The following is a 14,869-nucleotide window of genomic DNA, read 5'->3' on the forward strand; positions in this document are numbered from 1 at the left end:
CTGCATCCCAGGCCTGAGAACAAGGGATTTGCTGGCCTGCCACCTTACACTGTACTCCTTAACACCTGCAAATGGTTTCAAACCCAAGCTCCCCTCACCAAGCATGGAGAGCCCTTGGCTCACCTTAAGCTCAGTGCCCTGCTCCTGCCATGACTCCACAGGCTGGGGAAATTGCAGTTTTCTGCACAATTCCAAGTGAACTTTTCCTTCAGCCATCCAGACCCCAGCTTGCATTGCTTTGCTGCCCTTAGTCCAAGGTTTGCTTTGTTCAGAAAAGCCAGTTTCACAGGTATGGAAAGCAGGTCCTTGGATGCACCTTTGAAGCTGAAGAGAGGCATCCCTGTCCATGACAGAGGAGTTGGAACTAAATGATCTTTAGGGTCCCTCCCAACCCAAACCACTCTGTGCTTCTGTGATTATGAAAGCTTTGCAAAGCAAACACCTGATGGAAGCAAACATCAGTGCATATGTGCAGCTGAAACTCAGCCAGCCCCTATGGTCATAGGGGCAATCAAACCCAAATTGTTTGTGGGCTAAATCAGAAAGATTTGGAACAGAAATTATGTGGAGTTTTTTTGTTTTGTTTTTTTTTGGTAAAAGATCATGGTATTCTTTCCCTTATTGCTTGGAGAAAAATGGGAAAAATCTTCTTCTGGGGGCACATGGCTAAATGCAATTTTTTGTTTATCTAACTGAAAACTCCTGGGTCACAACTAATAGTAACTCATCAGCATTTTCCTTGCTCAGTATTGCCATGGGTTTGCAATATATGGCCACATTTTCCTCAAAGTATCTCATTATACTGCTGGGATAATTCCTGTACTGTAAACCTTAGAAAACCCCATCTTTACTATTAGCATATTTTTCTCCCACTTGTGCTGAGTGATGGTTGAACTCTAGAGGAGCTCATGATTCCTGCATGCTGCCACATCAGCTGAGCTTGCTCATTGCCATTACAAAGAGTGATATAGCAGATACCACAACCTCTAAACATCCATAAAGTTTTAATAGGACTTCCAGAACTTGATAGTGTGAGTTAACAGGGTGTTCAGACTGAAATGGAGTTAAATGTTGGAATGTATATATATATATGTGTGTGTGTGTGTATATGTGCAAGTGGTCAGTCACTCAAGCATTCTGCTTTAATCTAACCCTTTGCATCTGATTTACTGCAATAAAATGAAAGTTAGAGGAGTATTTCTCCAGCCTCACAGAAGAGGGTGGTGTCAACAAGACATTAAGATAATCCTGCTTTCATTTCTGGGGCTTTCAGACATTAGGCATCTATTATGAATCAAAAAAACCGGCCATGTTCTGAGGAAATGGCACAGAAAACTAATACACAGCCTTAAACTTCTGCACAGAGCAATGCCATTAGGAACATCTAATCTAATTGGGCAGATCATATTATCTGCAGTGATAAGATTCAGAAGAAAACTGGAAGCCGGGAATTTTCTTAGTTAAAAGCAACTTGGCATTTCACACACCACCCCCTCCCCTTCCTTCAGAGCAGCATTTCGGAAAGCGAGTCAGACAGTGCAGCTGGGGGAACTCAGAAATGGGCACGAGGGAAGTGTACAGGCATGGTGGGGCAAGACAGGGAAGCGCCTGGAAAACCTTGCCAACTATTGAAACTTTGTGAACAGGGGGATTCTGCTACCCTTCCACAAGCTGAACGTCTTGTAGCAGGAGGGTCTTAATTAAAACTGCCGAAGAAACGGGGTGAAAACGACTTTATCTTTTTCTCTGATGATATTCAGGGCTAGAAATGGCAGAGTAACCTGCTACATGAGGTAGGCCAGACTCTGCAGCATTTATTCCCGGGGTGGGAGGGTTCAAGCGTGATTGAGAACTGCAGAAGTTAGTAATGGTAAATTTGGTAGAATGGCATGGTAAATTCCCTGGGGAGAAGAGAACTCAGTGAGTGTGGGGTTCTGTATGTATGTGTGCTGACACTACTGTAGTGCTTGTAGGAAGGGACTTATTCACCTCTAAACACCCCTCCCATGAGTGTTCATTCCCAGCAGCAATGACTTGGAGCTGCTGTGCCAGCTGGAAGGTAAAAACACAGGGCTGCTGCTGGACTCTGGCTCTGTAGTGTCTGAAGAGCACACACTGATTTCTTCAGTTTGCCTCTCTCTGCCTGAAACAACCCTTGCTTCCACACTATGAATGGCCATGCTCTTTAAAAAAAAATAAATGTTGCTGACAGATGTTGTTTGGTATCAAAAGTGCTGCAAGAGAGCAGACCTGTAGGTCTTGGCTTCCTCACAGTACAATTACTCTTACTTTAAAGAGTGCATGTTTAATACATACCCAAGCTTTCACTCTGTGATTTTAATACAGTAGTTCTGCTTAACTTTGCTAGATGGTAGGAAAGTAAAGCAAAGGATATGGAGTGGACTAAAGAACTGCAACAGCATCCTCTTTTCCCCCACACATAACTTCCCATGCTCTGCCTTCCGGGATCTTTCATATATTTAGGCAGACAAGTTTCCCGTCAGAGATTGTGCATTTATTTACATCGAGGGCACTTGCATGCAAACGTGGCAAAGACTATCCCAAACTTTCCTATAATCCTTGGAATGCCAGGCTCTAGGCAGCTTTCTGAGGTGTACTCGCTGTGCATAGGTTCGAGGCACATTGTCTGACACGCTGTGTAGGTATTTGTACCTGCTCTGCACTGCTTTCTAGCCTGAGCACAGGCACTGTCTGTGTGGCTGTGTGAATATATCCCCAGAAGTATAGGTTCAGAAGCTGAACAGTAGCTTACCTAGAGAAGAATTGCTCTTGCTAGCGTGCAGGAGAGAGACATCTGCTATTCAAAGCTCTTCACACGGCTCCAGGTAAACTAGGGAGAGTTTTCAGCTGACAGCAGCTGTCTGAGCGGCATCCCAGGAAGGCTCCTCTTGCTCCAGCCCCAGTGACTGAACTCTGCCGGCACGGTCACATCTCATTTACACACAGACCGTCCTTTTCAAAGCGAGCGGCCAGCTGGAACGATTCGAACCCCTGCTCAGCACACCGTTGAGAACGCAGCTTCCTCCCTGGGCACGGGGATGGCTCCGGGGAGCAAGCAAGCTCCGGCGGGAAGGCAGCGAGAACTGTTCGACCGCCCCAAGCGCAGCCGCTCCCGTCGGCGCTGCCGGCGCTGCCGCTCGGCTCCCGTTGGCCGGAGTCAGCCTCCTCTCCCGCGGATCTCCAGGAGTATCGGGGCGGCTTCGCAGGGCTGTGATTGGCAGAAGCGGCCGATTCCTCCCGCTAATCAACCCGCAGACTTTCAAGGACTCGGAGCCGCTCTGATGTCATTCCAGCCGGAGGGGGGATGATGCTTCACGCGAGGACGCGGCGGTGGAGGCTAATTGGGAGATGAGCTGCATCCCTCTGCCACCGCCGTGATTGATTAGATGCTCCGCCAGGATTTGCATAATCTGTCATTGTGCAGTTGGACCACCTCCCCTCCTGCCCGCCCAAAATGCGGGAGGGAAGTGCCACTTCCAGCTTCTGGTTTTACACCTGGAGCCTGCGAGAGAAAGCCTGGGAGAAAAGAAAAGTTGAGAGGGTCATTTTCCTGACGGGAGGAAGCTTGAGCCCCCAGTTGGCCCTCACCATCTCCAGATGCTAAAGGAGGCTCAACAAAATCACAGTGCTGGAAGACTTTTCGGTTCCTACTCTTTGCTAGGTCATTGATAAGATCACCTGGTACAGCAAAAGGTGGGTTTTAGTGTGTGACCGAAATCAAGCAGAGGTCACCCAGCAAGTGGGTTACAAGTGAAGTCCCTGATAGCAGCAAATATTCGGTGCTCAGAGTTGCAAAGTGTTTTCCTACTCTACGTGACAGAAGTTCCACCTATTTGTTGCATAATTCCTTATTAAAATCCTTTATCTCCTCCAGCTAGAGATGAAAACCTGCCTCCATAGCCAAGAAACATGATTGCTATGTGACTTTTAAATTATATTACAGAGGGAAAACTAAACACTTTCTATATTAAAAGAATTAGATTTTATTCCAATCTAATTTTCAATTTTTGCCAGCTTGACACCTTTCACTCCAAAACTGTTCTTTGTACAATACACCTTGGAATTGAAATTCAGCCAATTCAGTGCAGCAAATGTGAGGAGAAAATAGTTTTGTTCAAGGAGACTGGAACAAACCCATTCTGAGATGATGAATGACGCTGTAAACTCAGATTTGAATCATAGGAGGGTCAGCTCAACCTTTCATGTTTCCAAGACAGTGTAAATAAATGGTGTTCCATGCAGTTTCCCATTTGCATCCTTCAGCTGGGACCTGCTACATGAAGAGCTGTTTGCTCTCTGTGAATATCCAAGCTTCAAAGATGGTAGATACTCCTAACTGGGGACTAATTGATTCCTTCTGGCTAAATTAGAAACTGAGGGAAAATTAAAATTCAGAGAATGTCTGAGTCATTTCCTGCAATTTCTAATTACAAAGCACTCGCTGGGGGTCTTTTAAAAATGCCTTATGCCTACGGCTGGCTATGGATTTGGGATTTGTTTTCCAGAGGCTGTTGTGGCCGTTGGGTGTGAGGTTCCCACTGCAACTGAGTGGTGAGCAGGTCCCTCCTTGCATCCGGTGCGAACATTAGAGCTTCAATCAGGCTGTAAACTAAAATAGCCAAGTTGAGCTACAGGGGTTCTTCCCCCAAAAAAGGAAAACTTCTGGTGCAATTGGTCCCAAAACTGTGAGGGTTTCCCAGCCCTAATCTGATGGTGTGAAAAGAATAAATCTGGTTGCTTTGCTGCTCTTTGTACTCCCACACTTGGCTCGTGGCTGCAGTTGGAGCACTGGAGTGACCCCTGTGAGCAGAAGGGTTTGGCTGCAGGCCAGCTGTGCTGCTCCAGATGTGGTGGGAGCAGCGCTCTGCCCCTTGGAAGCTGCTGCTGCAGATGTTCCCAAGGCGGGCCAGCGGCCAAATGGTAACACACACTGTTGAGAGGGTTTTAATTCAGATGCTGAAGTCGCTCCCTGAACTGAAATCCTTGGCTTAAGCCCATGCCGTGCTGAGTGAATTCCACGTGGAGAAGCCTGGCTGTGGATTTGTGCTGCCTCGGTGTCTGTGTGCTTTGCTAGGGATTCATTTGGAGTGCCGGATCAGGGGAATGGCTGTGCCAGGGTCTGCCCTTATGAGGAATGTGTTGGAAATCAGTTGGCAGGATTGCTCCGACTGTGTGGAACAGAGAGAGCACACCAAGCCTTGGGAAAAAGTGCAATTTGAATTTTCACTTCTCTCTCCTTTGGGTAATAGAGAAAATTGAACTCTTCTTGCTCGGTCACAAATGCACTTGAGTTACCTAGAATGTCCTTCTGATCACGATAGAATTCTCACGCTCTGCTTTAAGGAAAAATATGCAAGGAAGAAAACAGAACAGCAAGAAACAGAAATTAAGTATGGATAGAGAGAAACAGGAAAGGATAAATTCTAGTAATATGAATACTGTATTAATGAGGTATCACTTTTATGCTGAAATCCTTGCCACAGGATGTGTGTTTTTCTGGCTCTTACCTGCAGCACAGATTTTGCATTAGCTGGTGGAAATTCTGTATCTGTTAGTCATTGTGTGATTTATTTCCCCCTCCCTGTATGGGTAGGCCATCACAACAGCCTATTCCTCCTATACTGGTAGTTGAAAAGTTAGAGGTGAAACTACCTATACTTTGCCCAAACTAGTATTACCTTTCTGAAACATGACTTTCTGGTTTTATAACTATGGGTTTGGTGGGGGTTTTTTTGTTTGGCTTTGTAGAGGGGTTTTTGGTTGGTTGGTTGGTTTTGGTTTTTTGCTGTTGTTGGTTTGTTTGGGTTGTGGAACTAAATGTTTCTATGTTCTGTCCAAATTTTCTTGGAGCTTGCACACCTATCCCTACATATGTGTTTTTGATGTATTCATCTTCACAGCACATTATGAGGTGGAAAAACACAACTCCTGCAGTTCTGTGCTTAGAAACATAGAATCATAGAAGCATTTAGGTTGGGAAAGACCTTTAAGGTTAGAGAGTCCAGCTGTTAACCCAGCACTGCCAGGGCCACCACTAAACCATGTTCCTAAATATGATCAATAGCAAGCAAGTCCTTTCAGAAATTAGTACATGTTACATGTGGTACCTCCCCGGTTCGCTCTTCTAGACTATCTAAAAACTCTGGAATGTTTGAACTGATGTTCTGTTGGTCTCATGCTGAGCTTTTGTGATCTCTGACTGCCCCCAGTCTTCTCACCTGTTATTTCAGTGCTCTGGTGACACTGTAGTAGGTACCTCCCTACTTCGCCTCTCCAAAACCACCTCAAAGCACTTGAAAATTAAGTTCATTACAATCCACAGAACTGTCTCTTTCAGCTAAAGACACATTTTTTGTCTTTATGGAAGGAAAGATAGCTTTTGACGCTGAACTTCACAATGAGTTGAGAAGAACAAAAAATGACTATTCCTGAAAGGACCAGCTTTTTCTTGAGCTTCTTATGAATTCGCCTGTGATTAAACAGCAGTTTCTTCTATTAAACACACAGAGCAGTGTCTTTTATTGAACACACAGAGCAGTGCCTCAGATGGTGTAAATTGTCAAAACATCCGTTGATTTCAGAGGAACTATGGCAACTTATAAGAGTTTTATAGATTAGACTTAATTCTCCAGCAGCTCCTTGACATATGCAGAACTTAAATACTCACATCAGAAGTGGAAAAAACATAAAGACATACCAGAATGTGGTTTGGGTTTTGTTGTTGGGGAGGTTTTTTTGGGGGTTTTGGGGGGGTTTTTTTTGAGTATTCATATAACTCATTAAGCAAAGTCTGTTTGGTTTTCCTGGTGTCTCAATAAGTTGTTGGGGTTTTTAATCTGAGTGTTTTGACTCTGACTCAAAACTTGTTAGAGGTTTTACGTGCTCAGAAATGTAGGGATGAAATATAGATAGACTTGGAGCTGGGTTTCATGCACCACAACTCAGTAAAGGCATTTGTGTCTTCTACTCTGAGTGCCTGCCTTGTCACAGGCTGTTCTTATTTCCCAGATGACAGGGGGGAATATGCTGCTGGTAGTTCACTTAAGCATGAAGCACTGATTTGCAACACCATCAACAGCAAAAATGCTGTGCACGGTCCTAAAGTAAAATAAAAAAAAAAAAAAAGGAGAAAAGAACTTAATTCCCTGACTGCTGACTTTCTCCAGCTGCACAGTCTCTAATTCAGCTTCTATTATCCTCCCTTGTTTATAGCTGGACACACTTCTGGAGATGATAAAGGCAAATCAGCGCACACCAGCTCTGTAATGACCTTTATCTTTTATTCCTTTGTAAGATAACTTTGATATCCTGCTGTGGCTTTGTTCCTGTAAGGCTTCGGATGTATTAGTTTCAGAAAGGGTGCTGATATAAACTAATGTTGAAATATCTGTTAAACCAACATACATTCATTAACATCCAGCATTAGAGCTGCTCCACATCTCTCTAATTACATTACTGTTTTATGTCTTAAGTGCTTACTCAACTATAAAAATATAAACTGTGGTCTTTCAAGGACTGTTACTGAGATACCATCAAAGCAAAAAGTGAGTTTGTGCTTGATCCACAGCCTGATCTGTGTCACCACTTCCTGAGTGACACTGAGAGCAAGGGTCCATGTTGTGTGAGAGAGAAGCATGTCTCTGTGTATCCATAAAGCCTTTGGGCTCTGTCCCACAATTTTCCTTACAGGATCCTTCCCGGGTTCAACTTTGGCCTGAAGTCAGCAGAAAGCTCCTGGGAAATAAATGGAGGTAGGACTGGAGCTTTAGAATGAGAAGAGCTTTTCCCCAGGTCACTTTGTTGTAGCAGGAGAGACTGAAGCACCAGAGAAGGTTTATGTTCTGCTCAGTCCCTTTGTGATTTGTGTTTGCACCTGTAACACCTCACAATGTGTGGGAGCTGTGTCCTGTTTGGTCTGTTCTCGTGATCACTCTTCTTGGGACCTCTTTGCTGATAAACAAGTCAATCTGTATTTGTAGATCCTTGCTAAAACTAAACTAAAAGCCAGGTGCAGGTCCAGACACCAGAAAAGCTTGCTGGTACCCCCACTGCACTCTGTCACAAATCTAGATCTGCACTCTGTCACAAATCTAGGTCTAGACACTGCAGCCATGCTCCCATTTCCCCTTTCTGTGGAAGCATAAAGAATCATTTGTCTTTCCTGTGTGACTCACAGAGGTTATGCTTCATCAGAGATCATCAGATGGTTTCTCTCATTCCCAGTATTCCAGACAGCAGCTGTTGTCATCCTGTTGTGCACCTGCCGTGGTGCTGGTCTCCAGTGCCTGCTCACAACCTGAGTTCAGGCTGGGGTAAATCAGTGCTATTTAAATGGTCACACATTCTGTACAGCAGTGCTTTACAGCACCTTGAGGAACTCCTTCCAAGCCTGGGCAGTACTCTGCCATTCCCCACATGAACTTCAGCAGATCTATCTATGAGCTCCTGATGATGTCTGGACAGCCCACCATGATTTGTTGCTGATTTGTGCTTTCCATAAAACGGAACCATTACCCCTGTATAATACCAGCATTGTTGTCACGTGTCAGCTGCTCATCTGAGCTTTGGTGGCTTTCTAAGTCAAGAGAGAACAGTGGGGTTTGTATCACTGTAGCATGTTGGTTTTCCTAATGGCTAAGTCAGCACTGCAGGTACATGCCTTGAGGATCCAGTGGTTAACAGCTCATGCAAGAGAACAGTATGAACAGCGAAGCTGCAGCAGGGCTGGTAAGATGTGCAGAGGAAGGTGGGGTAGGATGTGCAGAGGAAGGTGGGGTAGGATGTGCAGAGGAAGGTGGGGTAGGATGTGCAGAGGAAGGTGGCTTCTCACAAAGAGGAACACAAACCAGCTGCTACCAAAGCAGTGAGCACAAAGGAAATCATCCAAAAAATGAAGTGAGAGCACACAAATCTTACAACTAAGTATTTCTTCTTTGATTACAAAAAAAATAAAGGAGCTTGATCTCTTGGTTTAATGTTTTAAGAGTTGTGGTTTCTTTTTTTTAATTCTTTGAGTTAGTCAAACTGTGGAATGATTCGTAGACTAGCTTAATTACACCTGAGCTCCAGTGGGAGTCCCCTTTACCATGTCTGCAGAGGCTCTTCAAATACTCTGATCCACTTCTGAATAAAAGGTGAAACCAGGAATGACTTTCAAAGGAGAAACTACAAAGAGCATTTATCTTTCTCTTTGTACTTTTCTGTCCTTGCGATCTTGATATCAAACTTCCATTGCATTCTGAGGATGACTTTTTTCCCTAGGTTAGCTCTCATAAATATATCTTTTTATATACCATAATTTAAAACTGAAAAAAAGACCCTCAAAGTGAAAAATCCATTCTTAAACCACTCTCAGACTGGTGTTCTAGCATTACTGGAATAAATGGATCCTTTTACCCAGAGTGTTTTGTTTCAACTCTGAGCAATTTTTTTTTTAAATTTTAGATCATCCCATTATCATTTGTTTTCGGTTTATCTGGTGCTGGTACTCCAACTGGGGTGGGAAATCCTGATGTGGAACCAATCCTTTGTAAATGAGTTCCTGTTCTCTTCTCTGACCCTCTCCTTTCTCAATTGCCACTGCTCTGAGGCAGGTCCGTGGTGCTAAAAGAGGTCTTCCTTCTTTTAGGAAAATTGATGTCCTAGGCTGGTACTTTGGGAATGGGTTCTCTCTTGTGGGCCACAACACTTTCCAAAAGCCACCCCCAACCATGGAATGTGACACACGGCAGTAAAATGGGAAATGGAAGTATGCCCTCTGAGGTCTATTTTTAGACTGATGTGACTATGCTGTGTCACAAAATAAAAAATCCCAAACCAAACACACACAGAGCTGGGTTCAACAAAAGGGAGCCCAAAAGACTTGAAAATGTTGTAGTCTGACAAGGGAAACCAAGATCATGATGTTATATTTACGTTGAACTGAATTACATTTACTTTCTTTAGACATGTGAAATCTGTCTGCAACATCTGTTAGAACAGAGTTAATAAGCTAAAGAAATGCTTTTAGTGTCTAACTGCTATTGATTCACTTTTCCTGAGGTAGGAATTGCTTACAGACTTTCAGCACTGCTCCGAAAATATCAGGATGGCAGCAGGGTGGTTGGGGGTTTTTTTGGCTATGCAATACATTCAGTGTGAGCAACGTCCTCTGATCGTTGTTCTTCAAACAATCACCTTTGTACTGAGGTTTCTTTAAAAAATGTATTTTTCTCATGGGAAGAAAATAAAGGTAACTCGATTAAAATGATCAAAGAAAAACAAGGATGGGGTAATCAAGGGTGAGAGCACTCCAAGTGAATTAAGCTCTTGGTGTTTGACCATTGTACTCCTTTATCATGCCCATTCCTTCTTTACCCGTGGCACTCATGCTCAGCAGGTTACGTTGGAAAATATCTGTTTCTATCTTTTAATGACATTTTGGAACTGGTTCTTTGCTCTCTGAAGACTTTTGGGCACTTGGAAATAATATTCAAAATGTTATTGACCTATTCATACCGGTGATGTGTGGCTACTGGGCCGTGTGTATTTTGGTTTGTTTTGTTTATTTGTTGTTGTTTAAGCATAGCAGAGGGGCCTACACTCTTCAAGCAGGAGTCTGTGAACTGAAATTATCATATAAAAGCTAAACACCAATAATAGGTATTTGTTACAATGTGAAATGTAGGCTCAAAAGAAATGGATTAAATGAGGAGAGGATAGTAGGTTTTTTTTTCCTGGTGGCATAAAGCTTTTATGTTAAGAAGAAAAGTGTTTTAGGCAAGTAGATAGTATACTCAAGAAAATGAATAGGACAAAAGAACGGGAGCGTGCATATTTCAAATCTGTTACATCTTGGGCTCCCATAGAGGGCAATATTGTATAAAAGATAGTTTAAAGCCATGTATCAGGGGCTGCCAATCCATCTGTGTGGATGTACTTTAAGGAGAATTGCTGTTACTATAAATTTGATGCCACGTTTCCCTTCAGTCAGGCTGTGACTAATGCACACAATAATGCACACCCAGCCACAGAACAGCACCACCACGTTAAAGGTGAAGGGAATTAAGTTTGTAGATTACCCAGTTGTAAGTTGTAGGGGGGGAAAACGTCACGTTTTGGTTTACAATGCTCTGTTCAGCCTTTGAGTCACAGCAAGGGCTCTCCTTTAAAGTTGGTTCAAAAACTGATAAGAAAAAGCACCAAGTGGTGCCAGTCCTGGGAACAGGGTTTGTGGCAAGATTTGTCTGGGGTGCAGTGAAATCATCTGCATTTCTGATTCTGTCTGGTATTTCTTTCCTGTGGAATGCATGGGGGGGACTTATAATGCTTTTATTTACTTCTGTGCTTCCCTGGGTTTGATGTGTTGTCAGCACAAGGCTCTAGACTTCAGTCCCTGTCAGCCTCCTGGGTATTTGGAGCATGGAAAGGTCCATGCTCCTTTAAAATAACCTCATATACTAAATTTCTCTCCCGTATTTATTCACCTGCTTCATGAGCACTGCTGTAGAGTTGCATCTGAGTAAGCTGTTCACGTTATCTGTGCTGGACGTGAATGAGGGTACAGAGGTCTAAGTTTATCTGGAGTGATTGGAGAGAGGCAAGTTCCCCTTTTGGAGGAGTGGGAGCCTCATAGTTACATGTCTACAATTAAACAGTGTTAGTGTCCCCAGTGTTTCGGGCAATGACAATTATTTACAAATATCCTGAAGTAATTCAGCTGGATTGGAGGGGAGTGATTAAGTCTCAAATCCCCAGATTTTGACTGACATTTCCTCTGTATTACCTTGCCTAAGTTGTGTAAGTACAGTGATGGTTAAATTTATTTTCTCTTAATCTCTGTTCCAGCAGTGGCACTAATGACAAGCCCCACTGCAAATGCTGTACTCAACTCCAGAGTTCAGTCAGTGAGGCACTACTTGTTTCACTGTTTACCAACAGAAGTGGTCCAGGGAGACTTACAGTAGTTTCTCATTGCTGTCATCTTGGAAATCTTCATGGAGTAGGAAAGAAAAGCAACCAAGAGGAACAGAAACAGAAGTAGTTGTTCTGCCCGTTGCATATGTTGCACTGCCCCTGTAGGGATGAGAATTCTCTTTCCATCTGTCAAAGAATCATAGCAGAACAAAGGAGGACAGCAAGGATATTTTAGGTATCTGTGGTATGATCTCACTGGATGCCATAACTCGCTGGGGATGGACAGGAGGTGCAGGATAAATCCAGATTGTTGTGTGAGAAGTGACTGCAATGAGGTAAAGATAGTGACTCTGCAGTCCAAAAATACCTTTCTTTTGTAATGAGAGATGCCAAGGTTAATCCTGGTCCCAACAGCTGGCTTGGAAACAGCTCAGAGGTACAGTGAGGAGTGAAATAACAAAAATAAATCTTTGTCCAGAACTTCAGTATGGGCTAGCAAATATTTTTGGCATATAAATGATTTGGAGTTGTTTGGTTTTTTTTAATCTGAGTTAAATTTTCCATCCAGGTCTCGTACCTGAAGCCTGGTCCCCACCTGGGGGTCCAGGTGCAGCCTTAGGGGCTCTCCTGTTGCTGCTGGGGAAGTCTGTGCTGGCAGCCAGCACCTCCTCTCTGGAGCCATATGCCTCATTTTCTGCTCTCCACTGCTTCAGGAATCTGGAAAGAACGGGAAAGAGCAGGTTGTGGCTGTCGGTGCTAGTCAGGCTCCAAAAACAGGCAGATTCAATGAAAGAGAAGAATTATAGGGAAGTGCAGTTAATGGAAGGGTCTCTGCTCTGTAAATGACAATTTTCAGCTCTTAGCTAATATGATATTTGGCAGAGAGTGTTTTTCTGCACTTCTGGGGAGTTCACATCTCATTAATTTGCACGTTCAGTGCTTATTTAAAAGTGAGTTAATGACACTTTGTTGCACTTTGTATCCATCAATTTATATTATCCTTATTTAAAATAGCAATGAAGTATTTATGTATAACCATTTCTTGGATTTGAATATTTATGTTCTCAATAAACAGTGTTTAACACTGGTTAAATAATTAAACATTTCCAGCTTCTGTAAACACAGGAGGGAAAATAAATATTTCTGAACAACCCTCTGTATTGGTAAATAGAAGAATACATACATTAGATCCAAAGGAACAATTAAAAGTGAACTCTGATAAATTTATTGGAGGCTTTCCAGAATGACATGTTTTCTCTGGTCACACAGACTGCTCAAAGGGAGGATGAGAAAGAAGGGAGCTTAATATTTGCTTTGCAAGTATAATTTCTATTTTATTTAGGGCTAAATTGAGGCCTGACATTTCAAATGTTGTGTCACTACCAGAATTGCATCCTGCTGCGCTGGATTCAGACGTGGTGTTGACAGACATACACGTGGCCACTGGGCAACTGGAACCTCCAGCATTTAGTCAAAGAACTTCCTAATGTATGAAATCTCTCCCTTTCCTTCCTCCTTATTTATTTACTCCTTACTTGCTAAATGAGGCAAGAATCAAGAAGTCCATTTTTTCCTGTCTCACGTTCTACTTTAATGGACTGTATCAACCTTTCCCTTCCTGCTTTAGGCTGGGATGTAGTCACCATCTGATCCTCTTTCCTTTCTCCCTCTTCTGACTGTAGTCTGGAAAATGTAATGATCAATGAGAAAAGACTATAATCACACATTCCCTTTTTTGACAGAATGCAGATTTCAGTAAATTCCAGCTAACCAAAGCATATGTATTTCCAAGACTTAATTGGAAAACTAAATTAATCTTGTAATAGAAAACTCCAGCTCTGACTATAGAACAGCTACTGCCTCTAACACACTTGTCAAAAACCATGAACACGTTTTTAATAATATATTATTCAATAATCAATACCTCTCCAACACAGCTGTTCTTGGTACTGTTGTTATTTTACTGCTAATAAGTCATCAGTAATGACACTGCAATACAAAATGTACAGGGAAAATGAAGATGTGTCAATAGCACGTACTGCAAAATTATGTAAGCCATAAATAAGAGCACTAATTATGGCAGTGGAGCTGCCTTCCCTCAGGTACGAAGGAGGTGTGGGGTAGGGATATCAGTGTGTCCTTCAGAGCTCTGCTTTGCATAACTGCAGCCCATTGGCATAGCTCTGGGGTTTGGAGAGTCCCTCTGTAACCTGGACCTAAGAATTTTAGGTCCGTTGTAAAGCTCCATAATTTCCAAGGCTTTGCACGGGTTGGTGTGAGGAATTATAACGCTGCTTCTTGGACAACTGAAACCTGAGGTGTGGGTTAGTCATGCAAAAGATGAACTGAAGTTACAAGTTTAGAGGTTTCATTTCTAAGTGGTTGCTGCTTCACGGTGATGGGGCAAAAACCTCTTCAAGAACTTCTCGTTTTGACTTGCTTTCCATGGAAGTCGGGTGTGGAAACAGTGGGGAGGAAGTGTAATATTTGCATTTACGGTATAAGAATAGGGAATTATTTTGATCCCGTTATTTTCACAAGTTCTGCAGCTCTACCTGTGCCGACAGAGGGGGCCATGGGGGTGTGATCACCCCAGGGTGGCCCTGAGAACCCGTGGCCCCAGCTGGGCCCTGCAGGCAGTGGGGAATTGTGGAATTGCGGGGGGTCAAGTGCAGCAGCTGTCAGCTCTTCAACTCTCCTCCACAGCGCTGGGGCTGGAAGCTCTCCAGCTCCCAGACAAGCTCAGCCATCACACCAACATTCAGGAGCCCTGCTCACTCATTTCCTGCCTTTTCATCCCCATCTTTGCCTTTCAGAGGCACCACAATATGTCTGACAGGGATCCAGATTCCAGGGACACGTCTCTTCCGCCTCACGCGTCCCCACATTAACGAGGAGGGCACAAGGTTGCAAAATGGTGCATTTGGGACTATTTTTTTCTGTTACAGCTTTA

At 43.4% G+C, this 14,869-nt stretch overlaps 1 protein-coding gene across 2 annotated transcripts in view; it reads right to left on the reverse strand.

Moving 5' to 3' along the window:
* NDST4 (N-deacetylase and N-sulfotransferase 4) overlaps positions 1-3,144 on the reverse strand; it is a 66,925-nt gene extending 63,781 nt beyond the window's left edge. For both annotated transcript variants that reach the window (XM_017825207.1, XM_017825206.1), the window contains exon 1: positions 2,774-3,144. The gene's annotated coding sequence lies outside the window, so the exon portion shown is untranslated. The remainder of the gene's footprint in view (positions 1-2,773) is intronic.
* Between the last annotated feature and the right edge of the window lie 11,725 nt (positions 3,145-14,869).

This window comes from Lepidothrix coronata, unplaced genomic scaffold, assembly GCF_001604755.1.
Source record: "Lepidothrix coronata isolate B3197 unplaced genomic scaffold, Lepidothrix_coronata-1.0 Scaffold116, whole genome shotgun sequence".
Classification (NCBI taxonomy): Eukaryota; Metazoa; Chordata; class Aves; order Passeriformes; family Pipridae; genus Lepidothrix; species Lepidothrix coronata.